This window comes from Chlorocebus sabaeus, chromosome 26, assembly GCF_047675955.1.
Source record: "Chlorocebus sabaeus isolate Y175 chromosome 26, mChlSab1.0.hap1, whole genome shotgun sequence".
Taxonomy (NCBI): domain Eukaryota; kingdom Metazoa; phylum Chordata; class Mammalia; order Primates; family Cercopithecidae; genus Chlorocebus; species Chlorocebus sabaeus.
The window spans coordinates 47055281-47072850 of NC_132929.1; the positions used below are offsets into that span (position 1 = coordinate 47055281).

Here is a 17570-nt window from a genome sequence, read left to right on the forward strand (position 1 = left end):
TGTACCCTCCCACTATGTGCTCAAAGGAGGAGAAATGGAATATCTGTGGCTGGCCCTGGTGACTAGCAGGCAGGAAGCTCCAGTGAAATTGCTTGAATACCTTCCTCCTAAGTCCAGGTGACTTTTATTAGGTTGTTTGCAAGAAAAGTAGCTGTTGCTCCAGAGAATATTAAAGGTGCCACCACACAGTCTGATATCCACAGAGCCCTGAGCCACTTCAGTCAAGATCTACCCCTCGATTAAAGCTCTGAGGGGCCAAAGATGGAATGCTGGAGGCCAAGACCCCAGGCATGCTTTTGACTCCTCCACCAGTCCAGCAGTCTGCTCTAACACAGACACCATGGTGGGGCATGATGGGGCCGGGGGCACTGTCAGATAAAAACATAGACAATATTATCAGAACTATAATATATGAGGGAGGGAGGCTTATGACTAAGTGCCAGTGGGCCTGGAATTAGAGTGTTCACATTTTAATGAAGCCACTTTATTCATAGGCACTCTCATTCCTACAGCCCACCCCTGTGTATAGATAATCCATAATCACTGTGAACGTTCAGAGTGGAAGGGACAGACCTTAGGGAAATGAGAGGCAGTTTCTATTTCGCTAAGGAGTGGATCTGGGATGCCCCCAACAAGATCCATTCTCAGAGCTCTCTTGTACGTGCCAGGGGATACCTGGCAAGACTAGGCCATGTTTGCTTTGAGGATGAGCATATCATTGGGGACAAAGCCCAGAGGGCAACCTCTTTGTGAAAACAAAATGATGATTTTGCTCTTGTATATGTTGAGTCTGAATGAATGGTGGGACCCAACAGAAGGTTGGGGATGCAAGGTTCTGAAGTTTAGGGTGATATCGTAGGGTTGTAGACCCATACTTGCAGTCATCAGCCTTGGTGAGATTAGTAGATAAGACCTTCAAGAAAAAGTAGAATAACAAAATGGGTTTTACAAGGACTAGGAAATGACCTTTGGAGTATGTTACATTAAGGAAGCAGGGCAAAGAGTCTCAATCATTAAAGGACACTGAGAAGGTGATCCAGGTATAGGAGAGGCACCAAGGCATTATCATCCCATGTATCGTTTCTTATGTTAATAAAGCTTATTGTGGTATATAAAGTTCTGCTAATACACACAGCACAATGAATGCTATGGACTAAATGTTTATGTCTGTCTAAAATTCATATGTTAAAGCCCTAACTCCCAGCATCTTTGAAGATGGGGTCTCTAAGGAACTAATTAAGATTAAATGAGGTCTTAAGGGCAGGGCCCTGATCTGATAGGATTAGTGTTCTTATAAGAGGTGGCTGGCAAGATGGTCAAGTAGGAACAGCTCCGGTCTGCAGCTCCTAGCAAGATCAACGCAGTAGGCAAGTGATTTCTGCATTTCCAACTGAGGTACCTGGCTCATCACACAGGGACTGGTTAGACAGTGGGTGCAGCCCATGGAGGCTGAGCTGAAGCAGGGTGGGGTGCTACATCCCCCAGGAAGCACGAGGGGTTGGGGAACTCCCCTCGCCAGTCAAGGGAAGCCGTGAGGGACTGTGCCATGAGGAATGGTGCACTCCGGCCCAGATACTACACTTTTTCCATGGTCTTCACAACCTGCAGACCAGGAGATTCCCTCCGGTGCCTACACCACCAGGACCCAGGGTTTCAAGCACAAAACTGGGCAATCATTTGGGCAGACACCCAGCTAGCTGCAGGAGTTTTTTTTCATACTCCAGTGGCCCCTGGAATGCCAGTGAGACAAAACTGTTCACTCCCCTGGAAAGGGGGCTGAAGCCAGGGAGCCAAGTGGTCTAGCTCAGCAGATTCCACTGCCATGGAACTCAGCAAGCTAAGGTCCACTGGCTTGAAATTCTCACTGGTAGCACAGAAGTCTGAAGTTAACCTCAGATGCTTAAGCTTGGTGGTGGGAGAGGCATGTGCCATTACTGAGGCTTGAGTAGGCAGTTTTCCCCTCACAGTGTAAACAAAGCCACCGGGAAGTTGGAGCTGGACAGAGCCCACCGCAGCTCGGCAAAGTCACTGTAACCAGACTGCCTCTGTAGATTCCCCCTCACTGGGCAGGGTATCTCTGAAGGAAAGGTAACAGCCACATTCGAGGGCTTACAGACAAAATCCCCATCTGCCTGCGGCAGAGCACCTGGGAGAAGGGGCAGATGTGGGCGTGACTTCAGCAGATTTAAACATTCTTGCCTGCTGACTCTGAAGAGAGCAGCGGATGTGCCAGCACAGCGCTTGAGTTCTGGTAAGGGACAGACTGCCTCCTCAAGTGGGTCCCTGACCCCCCGTACCTCCTGACTGGAAGAAACCTCCCAGTGGGAGTCGACAGATACCTCATACAGGAGAGCGCCAGCTGGCATCTGGTGGAGTTCCCTTTGGGATAAAGCTTCCAGAGGAAGGAACAGGCAGCAATCTTTGCTGTTCTGCAGCCTCTGCTGGTGATACCTAGGTACATAGGATCTGGAGTGGACCTCCAACAAACTCCAGCAGACCTGCAGAAGAGGGGCCTGTTAGAAGGAAAACTAACAAACAAAAAGGAATAGCATCAACATCAACAAAAAGGACGTCCACGCAAAAACCACATCTAAAGGTTACCAACATCAAAGAACAAAGGTAGATAAATCCACAAAGATGAGGAAAAACCAGTGCAAAAAGGCTGAAAATTTCAAAAACCAGAACACCTCTTCGCCTCCAAAGGATCACAGCTCCTTGCCAGAAAGGGAACAAAACTGAATGGAGAATGAGTTTGACGAATTGACAAAAGTAGGCTTCAGAAGGTGGGTAATAAACCCCTCCAAGCTAAAGGAGCATGTTCTAATCCAATGCAAGGAAGCTAAGAACCTTGAAAAAAGGTTAGAGGAATTGCTAACTAGAATAACCAGTTTAGAGAAGAATATAAGTGACCTGATTGAGCCGAAAAACACAGCATGCGAACTTCATGAAGCATATACAAATATCAATAGCCGAATCAATCAAGCAGAAGAAAGGATGTCAGAGATTGAAGATCAACTTAATGAAATATAGCGTGAAGACAAGATTAGAGAAAAGAGAATGAAAAGGAATGAACAAAGGGTCTAAGAAATATAGGACTATATGAAAAGACCAAGCATACATTTGATTGGTGTACCTGAAAGTGACGGGAAGAATGGAATCAAGTTGGAAAACACTCTTCAGGATACTATCCAGGAGAACTTCCCCAATCTAGCAAGACAGGCCAACATTCAAATTCAGGAAATACAGAGAACACCACAAGATACTGCTCAAGAAGAGCAACCCCAAGACACTTAATCACCAGATTCACAAAGGTTGAAATGAAGGAAAAATGTTAAGGGCAGCTAGAGAAAGGTTGGATTACCCCCAAAGGGAAGCCCATCAGACTAACAGTGGATCTTTCTGCAGAAACCCTACAAGCCAGGAGAGAGTGGGGGCCAATATTCAACATTCTTAAAGAAAAGAATTTTCAACCCAGAATTTCATATCCAGCCAAACTAAGCTTCATAAGTGAAGAAGAAATGAAATCCTTTACAGACAAGCAAATGCTGAGTGATTTTGTCATCACCAGGCTTGCCTTACAGGAGCTCCTGAAGGAAGCACTAAATATGGAAAGGAAAAACCAGTAACAGCCACTGCAAAAACATACCAAATTGTAAAGACCATTGACACTATGAAGAAACTGCATCAACTAACGGACAAAATAACCAGCTAGCATCATGATGACAGGATCAAATTCACACACAACAATATTAACCTTAAATGTAAATGGACTAAATGCCCCAATTAAAAGACACAGATTGGCAAATTGGATAAAGAGTCAACACCCATCAGTGTGCTGTATTCAAGAGACCCATCTCATATGCAAAGACACACATGGGCTCAAAATAAAGGGATGGAGGAATATTTACCAAGCAAATGGAAAGCAAACAACAACAACAACAACAACAACAACAAAAATAAAACAGGGATTGCAATCCTAGTCTCTGATAAAACAGACTTTAAACCAGCAAAAATCAAAAAAGACAAGGGCATTACATAATGGTAAAGGGATCAATGCAACAAGAAAAGCTAACTAACCTAAATATATATGCACCCAATACAGGAGCACCCAGATTCATAAAACAGCTTCTTAGAGACATACAAAGAGACTTAGACTCCCACACAATAACAGTGGGAGACTTTAACAACCCACTGTCAATATTAGATCAACAAGAGAGAAAATTAACAAGGATATTCAGGACTTGAACTCAGCTCTGGAACAAGTGGACCTAATAGACATCTACAGAACTCTCCACCCCAAATCAACAGAATATACATTCTTCTCAGCACCACATCGGACCTATTTTAAAATTGACCACACAATTGGAAGTAAGGCACTCCTCAGCAAATGCAAAAGAATGGAAACCGTAACAAACCATCTCTCACACCACAGTGCAATCAAAATAGAACTCAGGATTAAGAAACTCACTCAAAACTGCACAACTACGTGGAAACTGAACAACCTTCTCCTGAATGACTACTGGGTAAATAACGAAATTAAGGCAGAAATAAAGAAGTTGTTTGAAACCAATGAGAACAAAGACACAACGTACCAGAATCTCTGGGACACAGCTAAAGCAGTGTTTACAGGGAAATTTATAGCACTAAATGCCCACAGCAGAAAGCAGGCAAGATCTAAAATTGATACCCTGACATCACAATTAAAAGAACTAGAGAAGCAATAGCAAACAAATTCAAAAGCTAGCGGAAGAGAAGAAATAACTAAGATCAGAGCAGAACTGAAGGAGATAGAGACACAAAAAACCCTTCAAAAAAATCAATGAATCCAGGAACTGGTTTTTTGAAAAGATTAATGAAATAGATAGGCAGCTAGCCAGACTAATAAAAAAAGAGAAGAATCAAACAGACACAATAAAAAAATATAAAGGGCAGATCACCACTGATCCCACAGAAATACAAACTACCATCAGAGAATACTATAAATACCTCTATGCAAATAAACTAGAAAATCTAGAAGAAATGGATAAATTCCTGGACACATACACCCTCCCAAGACTGAATCAGGAAGAAGTCAAATCCCTGAATATACCGATAACAAGATCTAAAATTGAGGCAGTAATTAATAGCCTACCAACCAAAAAAAGTCCAGGACCAGATGGATTCACAGCTGCATTCTACCAGAGGTACAAACAGGAGCTGGTACCATTCCTTCTGAAACTATTCCAAACAATAGAAAAAGAGGAACTCCTCCCTAACTTATTTTATGAGGCCAGCATCATTCTGATATCAAAACCTGGCAGAGACATAACAAAAAAAGAAAATTTCAGGCCAATAACCCTGATGAACATCAATGCGAAAATTCTCAATAAAATACTGGCAAACTGAATCCAGCAGCACATCAAAAAGCTTATCCATCACAATCAAGTTAACTTCATTCCTGGGATGCAAGGCTGGTTCAACATACACAAATCAATAAACATAATCCATCACATAAACAAAACCAATGACAAAAACCACGATTATCTCAACAGATGCAGAAAAGGCTTTTGATAAAAGTAAACACCCTTCATGCTAAAAACTCTCAATAAACTAGGTATTGATGGAACGTATCTCAAAATAATAAGAGCTATTTATGACAAATCCACAGCCAATATCATATTGAATGGGCAAAAGCTGGAAGCATTCCCTTTGAAAACCAGCACAAGACAAGAATGCCCTCTCTCACCACTCGTATTCAACACAGTATTGGAAGTTCTGGCCAGGGCAATTAGGCAAGAGAAAGAAATTAATGGTATTCATATAGGAAGAGAGGATGTCAAATTGTCTGTTTGCAGATGACGTGATTGTATATTTAGAAAACTCCATCGTCTCAGCCCAAAATCTTTTTTCTTTTTTCTTTTTTTTTCTTGCTCTGTTGCCCAGGCTGGAGTGCAGTGGCGCGATCTCGGCTCACTGCAAGCTCCGCCTCCCGGGTTCACACCATTCTCCTGCCTCAGCCTCCTGAGTAGCTGGGACTACAGCTAGCCACTGCGCCCGGCCAATTTTTTGTATTTTTAGTAGAGACGGGGTTTCACTGTGGTCTCAATCTCCTGACCTTGTGATCCGCCCGCCTTGGCCTCCCAAAGTGCTGGGATTACAGGCGTGAACCACCGTGCCTGGCTAGCCCAAAATCTTAAGCTGATAAGCAACTTCAGCAAAGTCTCAGGATACAAAATCAAAATCAATGTGCAAAAATCACAAGCATTCTTATACACCAGTAACAGACAAACAGAGAGCCAAATCCTGAGTGAACTCCCATTCACAATTGCTACAATGAGAATAAAATACCTAGTAATACAACTTTTAAGGGATGTGAAGGACCTCTTCAAGGAGAACTACAAACCTCTGCTCAAGGAAATAAGAGAGAACACAAACAAATTGAAAAACATTCCATGCTTATGGATAGGAAAAATCAATATTGTAAAAATGACCATACTGCCCAAAGTGATTTATAGATTCAATGCTATCCCCAGCAAACTACCGCTGACTTTCTTCACAGATTTGGAAAAAAAACACTTTAAATTTCTTATAAAACCCAAAAAGAGCCTGTATAGCCAAGACAATCTTAAGCAAAAAGAACAAAACTGGAGGCATCACACTACCTGACTTCAAACTATACTACAAGGCTATAGTAACCAAAACAGCATGGTATTGGTACCAAAACAGATATGTAGATGAACGGAACAGAACAGAGGCCTCAGAAATAATGCTACACATCCACAACCACCTGATCTTTGACAAATCTGACAAAAAAAAACAATGGGGAAAGGATTCCCTATTTAATGAATGCTGTTGAGAAAACTGGCTAGCCACATGCAGAAAACAGAAACTGAACCCCTTCCTTACATCTTATACAAAAATTAACTCAAGATGGATTAAAGACTTAAATATAAGACCTAAAACCATAAAAACCCTAGAAAAAAACCTAGGCAATACCATTCAGGATGTAGGCATGGGCAAAGACTTAATGACTAAAACACCAAAAGCAATGGCAACAAAAGCCAAAATAGACAAATGAGATCTATTTAAAGAGTTTCTGCACAGCAAAAGAAACTGTCGTCAGAGTGAACAGGCAACCTACAGAATGAGAGAGAAGTTTTGTGATTTATCTGTCTGACAAAGGTCTAATATCCAGAATCTACACGGAACTTAAACAAATTTATAAGAAAAAAACAATCCCATCAAAAAGTGGATGAAGAATATGAACACTTTTCAAAAGAAGACATTTATGTGACCACAAACATATTTTTAAAAAGCTCATCATCACTGGTTATTAGAGAAATACAAATCAAAACCACAATGCGATACCATCTCACGACAGAATGGTGATCATTAAAAAGTCAGGAAACAACAGATGCTGGCGATAATGTGGAGAAATAGGAATGCTTTTACACTGTTGGTGGGAGTGTAAATTAGTTCAACCATTGAACCATTGTGGACAACAGTGTGCCAATTCCTTAAGGATCTAGAACTAGATATACCGTTTGACCCAGCAATCCCATTTGGGGTATATACCCCAAGGATTATAAATCATTCTACTATAAAAACACACGCACATGCATGTTTATTGCAGCACTGTTCACAATAGCAAAGACTTGGAACCAACCCAAATGCCCATCACTGACAGACTAGATAAAGAAAATGTGGCACATATACACCATGGAATGATATGCAGCCATGAAAAAGGATGAGTCCATGTCCTTTACAGGGACATGGATGAAACTGGAAACCATCATTCTCAGCAAACTAACACAGGAACAGAAAACCAAACACTACATATTCTCACTCATAAGTGGGAGTTGAGCATATGGACACAGGGAGGGGAACGTCACACACTGGGGTCTGTTGGGTGGTGGGGGGCTAGGGGAGGGATAGCATTAGGGGAAATACCTAATGTAGATGACGGGTTGATGGGTGCAGCAAACCACCATGGCACGTATGTAACAAACCTGCATGTTCTGCATATGTATCCCAGAACTTAAAGTATTAAAAAAAAAAAAAAAAAAGGAACAGACACTGAATCTCTCTCTTTCTCTCTCTCTCTCTCTCTCTCTCTCTCTCTGAGAACACACAAAGAAGAGGTCACATGAACACACAACAAGGAGTTGGCCACCTAGAACCTAAGAGAAGAGGCCTCAAATTAAGCCTATCTTATCAGCACCTTTACTTTGGAATTCCAGCCTCCAGAACTACGAAAAATAAATTTCTGTTGTTTAAGCCACCCAGCCTGTAGTATTTTATTATGACAGCTCAAGCAAACTAAAGCAATGATGATAAATGAAATGACAAAAATCACTTACATTTATTGATCACTTACTATATTATAGGCACAGTATGAAGTGTTGACTCATTTAATCCTCACAATGACCCCATCAGGTGGTAACTAGTTTTTACCTTCATTTTACAGATACAACAAAGACCTAGACTAGTTAACTAACTTGCCCAAGGTCACCTAGCTAGTAAGTGATTGAGCCAGGTTCAAACTCCAAAGTATGGCTACAGGAATCTCTACTCATATGTATATGGAAGCCAAGAAAAGGGTTTCCGGAAGGAGAGGTAGTCAACACTGCTGAACATTGCAAGAGGTCAAGGGAAATAACTGAGAAAATAAGGATGGGCTGTTTGGAACCCTGCTGAAAGGGAAATAAAGAGAGTGGTCAGGTGGTCAGTGAGTATAGCCATCTCTTTTTTTTTTTTTTTTTAATGGCCATGTAGATGGCATATTAGGAGTGTATGCTACTTTAAGGAGAAGGGAAAAGTTTGTCTAGAATGGTAAAGGAATGAGGATGTTCTGTAGATGCGAGGATGTAGCTTGTAGCGAGGGAGTACAGATTTAATAGAATGATATTTCTGAACCTGTCCTATCCTAAAAGAAAAGATGCAAAGTGGGCATTTTTTCTTCCTGTAGAATGTGTATTGTTGCTTCTCTGCAAGCTTTTATAAAAAGCGTCTTCATCATTTAATAAAAATTAATTCATGCAAGAGAAATGAAAGTAATTGTATTGCTATAAAAAAACAATTTGCCCAAGAATGTTCACAGCACCTTTTTTCATATTAGCTTCAAACTGGAAACAACCCAAATATCCATCAACAGGAGACTGAATAAACAAATTGTGGTACATTCATACAATGGAGTATTACTCCAAAGTGAAAAAAGAACACACTACTGACACATATAAATTCCTGGATTAATCTCAAAAACCTTATGTTGAACAAAATAAGCTAAATACAAGAGCACATACTGTCTGATTCCATTTACATGGTGTTCTATAATAGGAAGAATTGGACTGTGGTAATAGAAATCAGAACAGTGTTTGCCTATGCAGGTGGGAGGAGTATTATAGCTGGAAAGGGCATGATAGAACCTTCTGGAATGATGGTAATGGTTTATGTCATGATTGACATTATATACACATGGGTGTATACAGTTATCAAAATCCATTGAACTGTATGCTTATGTCATTTTTATTGTGTGTAATATAAACTATATTTTAAAAACCTTACGGTTATCTTCCCCCTTCTCTCTTTCTCTCTCATTATCTCACTCTCTGCCTTTCATTCTCACTCTGTCTCTCCAATTCCTGAAGGAAACTTTTAGAGCGAGCCAGTATAAATGTCACATTGTAGAACTATTCTAAGTCCTTCTAGTTTCTCTCTTTTATTAGACTCAAAAATACATAGTATCAACTGTACAACTACTAGGAGAAAACATAGGAGAAACACTACAAGACATTGGTCTAGGGAATGATTTCTTGCATATGATGACCTCAAAAGCACAGACAAATGCAAAATAGACAAATGAGATTATATCAAACTAGAACGCTTCTGCATAGCAAAAGAAACAACGAATAGAGTGAACAGACAACCCACGGGATTGGGAGAAAATATTTACAAATCATACATCAGATCGGGGCTCAAATCCAAAATATGCAAGAAACTCAAACCACTCACTAGCAAGAAAACAACTCTTAAAAATGGGCAAAGGGACTGGGTGCAGTGGCTCACACCTGTAATCCCAGCACTTTGGGAAGCTGAGGCAGGCAGATCACGAGGTCAGAAATTGGAGACCAGCCTGGCCAACATAGTGAAACCCCATCACTACTAAAAATACAAACATTAGCCAGGTGTGGTGGCACACACCTGTAGTCCCAGCTACTCGGGAGGCTGAGGCAAGAGAATTGCTTGAACCCAGGAGGTGGAGATTGCAGTGAGCTGAGACCATGCCATTGCACTCCAGCCTGGGTGACAAAGTGAGACTCTGAGACTCCGTCTCAAAGAAAAGCGGGGGGATGGGAGTGGCAAAGGACCTGAAAAGATACTTCTCAAAAGAAGACATAAAACAGGCCAACAGATATATGTTAAAATGCTCAATACCACTAATCAGCAGGGAAATGCAAATTAAAACCACAATAAGCTATCATCTCATGCCTGTTAGAATGGCCATTAGAGAAAAGATGAAAGATGGTTAAGTGTTGGGAGGCCGAGGCAGGCAGATCACTTAAGGTCAGGAATTCATAGTTGCCACGTAGTGAAGCCCCGTCTCTACTAAAAACACAAAAAAATTAGCCAGGTGTGGTAGTGTGTGCCTGTAATCCTAGCTACTCAGGACGCTGAGGCAAGAGAATCACTTGAACCCGGGAGGCGGAGGTTGCAGTGAGCCAAGATCATGCCATTGCACTCCAGCCTGGGTGATCGAGTGAGACTCTGTCTCAAAAAGAAAAAAAAAAAGGAAAGAAAAATTGTAAGTGTTGGCAAGGATATGGAGAAAAGGGAACTTTTGTCTACAGATGGTGGGAATGTAAGTTAGAACAGCCATTTTGGAAAACAGCATGGAAGTTTCTCAGAAAAACTAAAAATGTAATTACCGTCATTCTGCAGTCCCACTTCTGGGTATATAGCCACAGGAATGTAAAGCAGTGTGTTGATGAGATGTCTCCACTTTCAGGTTCACTGCAGCATTATTCACATGCCAAGATATGGAAACAACCTAAGTGCCCATCGACAGATGAAAGGATTTAAACATGTGGTCTGTGTACATGAGAGAATACTATTCAGCCTGAGAGAAGAATGAAATTCTGTAATTTGTGACAACATGGGTGAACCTGGAGGGCGTTATGCTATGTGAAATAAACCAGGCACAGAAAGATGAGTATTAGATATGGAATGTAAAAATTTGAACTCAGAAGTAGAGAGTAGAATGACAGTTACCAGAGGCTAAGGAGGGTGGGAGTGGGTGGTGAAAAGTAAAATATTGGTCAAAGGGCACAACGTTTCAGTGTGATGGGAGGAATAAGTTTTGGTGATCTATTGCACAGCAAGGTGACTATAATTAATAATAATGTATATTTCAAAGTTGCTAAAAGAGTAGATTCTAAATGTTCTCACCACAAAGAAATAAGTATGAGGTGATGGATATGTTAATTCACCAGATTTTCTTATTTCACAATGTATACATGTATTGAAACCCCATAAATATATACAAATGTCAATCAAAATAAAATTTAAAAATATACAGTATCAGAGACTCATTTAGAATGATAGGGCTTTGCTGGGCGCAGGAATCCTCTAATAGGTCGGAATCCGAGGAAGCCAGCCAGACATCTGTGTTAGTTAACTTTCTTATTTTGCAAGCAACAGACACCAATTTTGGCTAAGTCAAACACAAAAGGATTTTATCAGGAGGATATCCAATAGCTCAGAGACCCAACAGGAAGTGTGGAGAAGTAGGCTTGGTAAAGGATAGAAACTGGGAAGCCTTGGGCTTCCAGGTGGACAGAACTGACAGTCTCATTAGTGTGCTGCTGCTGCAATGGAAAATTCCAGCAGGTTTCTCCATTGAAGAGTCAAAGTCCTGGTAACAAGGGTTGGATTGGCTTAGCTTAGGCCACATCCCACACCTTGGCCAAGGGGAGCTGGGACACCCTGAGTGACAGTCTCAGCAAAACTACACACAGAGGGGAGAAGTAATTTTCAAAGGAAATCTAGAAAGAAGGGAAAGATGGGATGGACGAAAATGGTTGGTGTCTGTGACTGAAACTCATGTCAGGGTAGCCGCCTGGCTTGTCAACTGTCATTTTGTTATTCAGCTGGTAGGGCTTCCTGACACCTTTGGGGGATTGTTGAAATTGAATGTAACACACAAATATCATTCTTTCCTCCTCCTTGTCGCGTTTGCATTTCTGAAGATTGTACAGACAAGACCTGTGTAGATCCCCTCTGATCCCAAATGTGATGCTGGTATAATTCAGGTTGACCAGTGTGTATTTACACAGGGGCATGGGCCACTGCATCATAAGGGGGTGTGACCTTAGGATGGGAGTGAGGAATGATTCTATTCCCTCCCCACTGATTCCTGTAATCCTGGTCGCTGGTCTAGCTCTCCTTCCACCACTGCTGCCAAGTGGGAGTGTATGTGTGAAATGTCTCTGGGACAGGCCTACTTCTCACACCCACACCATGTTTCTCTCTCTAGCTAAGGAGGAAGGAGAATGCAGGATGGGACAAATGGTTATCACCTGCCTCTGTAAGTCTTTCCACTGGAAAATGTAGGATATGAGAAAGGAAAGATTGTTTGAGGGAGAAAATTGCTTCTGTTCTAGGGTATTCTAGCAGGTGTAAATGATTTTTATAAAAGCAGTTTCTTTCCTGGCACTCGAACCCATTTCATTCTGGGTAGTTAGTAAAGAAAAGCCTCAGGGTGTATTTCAACATCTAATGAGCAGATTAAACTAAATAGGAATGATTTTAAGGACTTGAAACCAAGCATAGTGCTTAAACCCATTGCAAAATATTAAATAATGAGACCAGATCCTATTGTTTCTCTCTTCCAAGAACTCAGCTTTCTACAAAGACTGCCTTGCTCAGTCCTCATCATGTGGCCGGTTGGGGTGTCAGTATTCTAGTGTTCCTATTCAACAGATGCAGGAACAGAGACTCACAGGGGTAGGATGGTCTGCCCTGGGTCACAGAACAACAGAGAAGAATCAGAGTCACTGAGAAGTTACATAAGCACAGCCCACCAAGCTGAGAGCAGCGATTTGCCTGAGGGCCTGCAGAAGAATTTCTCCCTCCATCCATCCAAGCCATGACTGATTCATTTCCTTTAAAAACAAACAAATGTGTTTTTACATCAAGACTACTAAGACTTCTCCAGGAAATCCTGGGTCTCTGTCTTAATCTCTTGTAGCAGAGTTCTCTCACTCTCCGAGCAGAGGTCACGATGTTGTAAATTGGTAGGGACATGTCCTGAAGGAGTGGTTGGGACATTTTGTTGTACCTTGCATGGACCTTGAGGTATTAGTATCTGACCCGTATCAAGAAGTTTTCAGAGTTAGATTTACAGCTACAGTGTGATCAGTGAATATGCAACTTATATTTAAATTATAAATTCAGCCCATGCTTATATTTAAATTATAAATTCAGCCCATGCTTTACATATTTATCAGACATTCTCCCCCCACTGATACAGTCTGATTTGTCTTGGCTCTGTGTTCCCACCTAAATCTCATCTTGAGTTGTAGTTCCCATAAACCCCACCTGTCATGGGAGGGATCAGGTAGGGATAATTGAATCATGGGGGCAGTTTCACCTTGCTGCTGTTCTCATGATAATGAGTTAGTTCTCACGAGATCTATTGGTTTTATAAGGGGCTTTTCCCCCTTTTGCTTGGCATTTCACTGTGCTGCCACCACGTGAGGAAGGTTGTGTTTGCTTCCCCGTCCACCATGATTGTAAGTTTCCTGAGGTCTCCCCAGTCAATTAAACTTCTTTCCTTTGTAAATTACCCAGTCTAGGGTATGTCTTTATTAGCAGCATGAGAATGTACTAATACACTGTCCTTCCCCTAAAGCTGTTAAACAGCTACCATACCTGCCAGTCTCCATTTCTTAGAAATTTCTGTGAGAACATTCCATGAATCAGTGGGACTTGTTTACAAAAGGTTAAAAGAAAACTCACTTGTATATCTGTAGTCTGAGGTGGGAAGGTGCACCCCTCTTTCCTTTTATCTGGGTAAAATCTGCCTTGATTCTTATGATGCCACCGTCATAAGAATGAGTATTTATTGCCTAGCTATCCTCTGGAGCCATGTTGAGCACAATATCCAATGTGCCTCTTCAGATATTTTAATACAATCATCTCGTCACCCTGCATCTTCTTTTTGCCAGCCTGCTGAATGATTTTATTTCCTTAAACTGATTTCTATGCTTTGGGGCTTGCTGTTTATCATCCTGGCTGTTCCCTTTAGAGTGTGGTAAATGAGTCATAACACGCAGGTCTCCTCACCTGTGTGAGCTCTGATGTGCTGGGCTTGGAAACAAGGAATGTTATTGGAATTGATTAATGATGCCTTGCTTGAGCATGGGAAGGGGGAAATGGCTACATCTGTGCTGCCTCTTTGCCGTCTCTGTGGTGTTTCAATCTTTCCAATAATGGTTACATAGGTGCCAATCCTGCTAGTTGCTTGAAAATTTGAGATGAGTCTCTATTCTTTATTAAAGAAGATGAGCTTCATAAATGTTCACAATATTGCATTAGATTTAACTACAAATGCCTGTATGCATTTTTTAATGGTAGGGAATGATGCAAATAAATATGAACAGGTTATCGTACATTGTCTAAATGTATTCACGTTTAAAATGTAAGTAAAAAACAATATGTAGCTGAATTTTTCAAGAGATGACCTTAGGATGGCTGAAATTGTTGGGGGCTAGCCTGGTTTCCCAGAATAATCCTTTAAAGTAAGGATTCTCTCATTGGGGGCAGTGTATCCAGAAGTGCAGGAACTGAATCAAGGATAGTTTTAAAAACTGGATCATCCAATGGCTCTGTATTAAATAGGTTTAATTCTTTTTATTGCATTTCCTGTTTGCATCTGAGGCCGTATCCACTGCAGAATAATAAAATTGAGGTACTGGCAATTATTTGTATTTGAATTCTTCTTCTTCTTTTTTTTTGAAACGGAATTTCACTCTTGTCACCCAGGCTGGAGTGCAATGGTGTGATTTGGGCTCACTGCAACCTCTGCCTCCCGGGTTCAAGTGATTCTCCTGTCTCAGCCTCCTGAGTAGCTGGGATTACAGGTGCCCGCCACCACGCCCGGCTAATTTTTGTATTTTTAGTAGAGACAGGGTTTCACCATGTTGGCCAGGTTGGTCTCAAACTCTCGACCTCAGGTGATCCTCCCACCTCGGCCTCCCAAAGGGCTGGGATTACAGGTGTGAGCCACCGTGTCCGGCCTGTACCTGAATTATTCTGTTTCCAAACCCAGCTGCCTTCAGCCTAAACAGCGGCAAGCACTTATCATATCCTGAAGTCAAGAGACATAATTATCACACCTCTTAGCTGCAAACCTAGGCTTCACCATCAGTTAACTGTTTGAGGTCCTTTTACTTAGTAACCCAAATACTTAGGAATTGAGTATATATAGGGATATATTTTTCTTTAAGATTACTACTTGTGATGTGTATTATCCTGGAATAGAATGCTCTCATTCACAGCCATTTCTGTTTAAAGTGGGAGACATTTCTGGATTTTTGCTTTTCTCTTTCCTATTCTGTGACTGTCACTGCTCTATTGGAATCACTTTTGTCCCGGTGGTGTCCAGTGATCTTTGGATGGTCCACTGAAGGTAGATACCTCCCAGCCCTTTCTGTGCCAGGACTAAGATGGCACATACAGTGTTCTGTAGCTCCCCCTGGCCAAAGCAATAACTATCATCACTAACCACTTTGTATGATTCCTCCTGTATAGCAGCACCCTCCACTGGGTAGTGCTTAGTTTTTAATCTATAGTTTTTATTCTTTCTTTCGGATTGCCAAATAAAAACATACCACCACTACTGCCCCCCCACCCCTGCCCCTTGTGAGGAAAGCACTGTATAACTTTGTTGACAAATGTCTGCTTAGTTATGTTTAATGATTCAGAAATAAAACAGTGAGTAGTCCCACATTCTAGTTTCAAACTGAAGACCACTAGAAGCCAACAGAGTGTTTGTTTTTGTTTTGTTTTGCTGAGACAGGGTCTCACTCTGTCACCCAGGCTGGAGTGCAGTGGTACGATCATGGCTCATTGTAGGCTTGATCTCCCTGGGGTCAGTGATCCTCCCACCTCAGCCTCCCAAGTAGCTGGGAATACAGTCATACACTATACATTTTTGTACTTTTTATAGAGACAGGGTTTCGCCATGTTGCCCAGCTGGTATTGAACTCCTAGGCTCAAGCAATCCACCTGCCTCGACCTGCCCCAATAGAGATTTTTTAAATGTAGATGATTAATAACTCGTAGCTCTGGAGCTGTCAAGTTGCAACTCAAGATCGCTATTTAGTAATTAATAAGAAAAGTTGGGGGAAACAAAGTTCTACATTGTGCTCCGCTGATCCTTTTCTTTGAAACCTTACTGCAGATGCTATTTCTTTGCGGAGGCAAGGTGAGTAGTCTCTGATGGGGCAAGGAGTTCATTCGATTGTGCCAGCCTGAGATATGGCAGGTTAGAGGGGTGGAGAGAGCCAGGTATCACAGGGGGAAGAAATGCGAGGCAGACAAACCTTGTCACGAGTTTAGTGAGCCCAGAAGTCAACAAATGAGTAGGGGCAAGAAACTGGCAGGGCAGCCATAGATTTCATATGGTTATTGGATTAATTTATTTTTGCTTTAAAATTTTATCGAGTGAGCCATAATTTATTGGGCTGAGTTGAGATTTATCCAGGGGATTGATTTGAAGTTTGGATTCATCCCAGGAAACAGCTTTCATTTAAAGTCATGCTCCAGCAAATGATGTTGATTTTAAATGGAGCAGCCTATTAAAAATAGGTCAGATTTCAACAGGACAGTGGAACGTTTGGTTTGAGGAAACTTTGAGTACATCAGTAACTGTTATGAGATGTTCTGCTATGATCATGTGGCCTGCCTGTCATCAGGAAAGGGAGAAAATGGAGGGGAGGACTCTTACATTCCAGTCAATTCATGTAGCCTCTTGATGCCAAAAATGAGAAAGGGGAAGCGTATCAGATGTGTACAGCTCAAATTCCATTTGTACTTAAGGTTACGTAACAGCTCATCATGTAATAGGTTGGCCCGTGTCCAGTGAGCATGTAGATATTGGCGGCTTTGCGTGCTTAGTAGACCCCCATCAATCAGTGGTGATGCCTGGTCCTACACCCAGTTGCCATGTTTGTTTAAGCCGGCTTTGGGGGTTGTATAAATAGTGTTAGCAACCTGCTCTCCCACCCTTGGTGATAAATGGCACCTTTAAAAATCCTTTGGCACATTCTTAGGATGCGAAGGAGTAGAACTGGATCCATTGACACCTTTGGTGGTTATCAGCCTCCTTCTGTGTATGTTCTCGTGGCATCTCCAGGAGGGGAGTGTGGAGGGCGCCTGGGGCATCCGTACTGCCCTGGCTTCTTGGGCCTCTGCAGCCTCTGCCTGTCTGAATCAGCTAGTGGAGTGTCCTGCCTTGTGGAAACTGGCAAGGGCAGCACAGGGGCTCCCAAATGAAACTGTGACTCAGGACTGGACAAGCGAATTCGAGT

At 41.8% G+C, this 17570-nt stretch overlaps 1 protein-coding gene across 1 annotated transcript in view; it reads left to right on the plus strand.

The window, feature by feature from the left end:
- Positions 1–17570, plus strand: part of THSD4 (thrombospondin type 1 domain containing 4) — a 664019-nt gene that overhangs the window by 141673 nt on the left and 504776 nt on the right. The window lies entirely within an intron of this gene.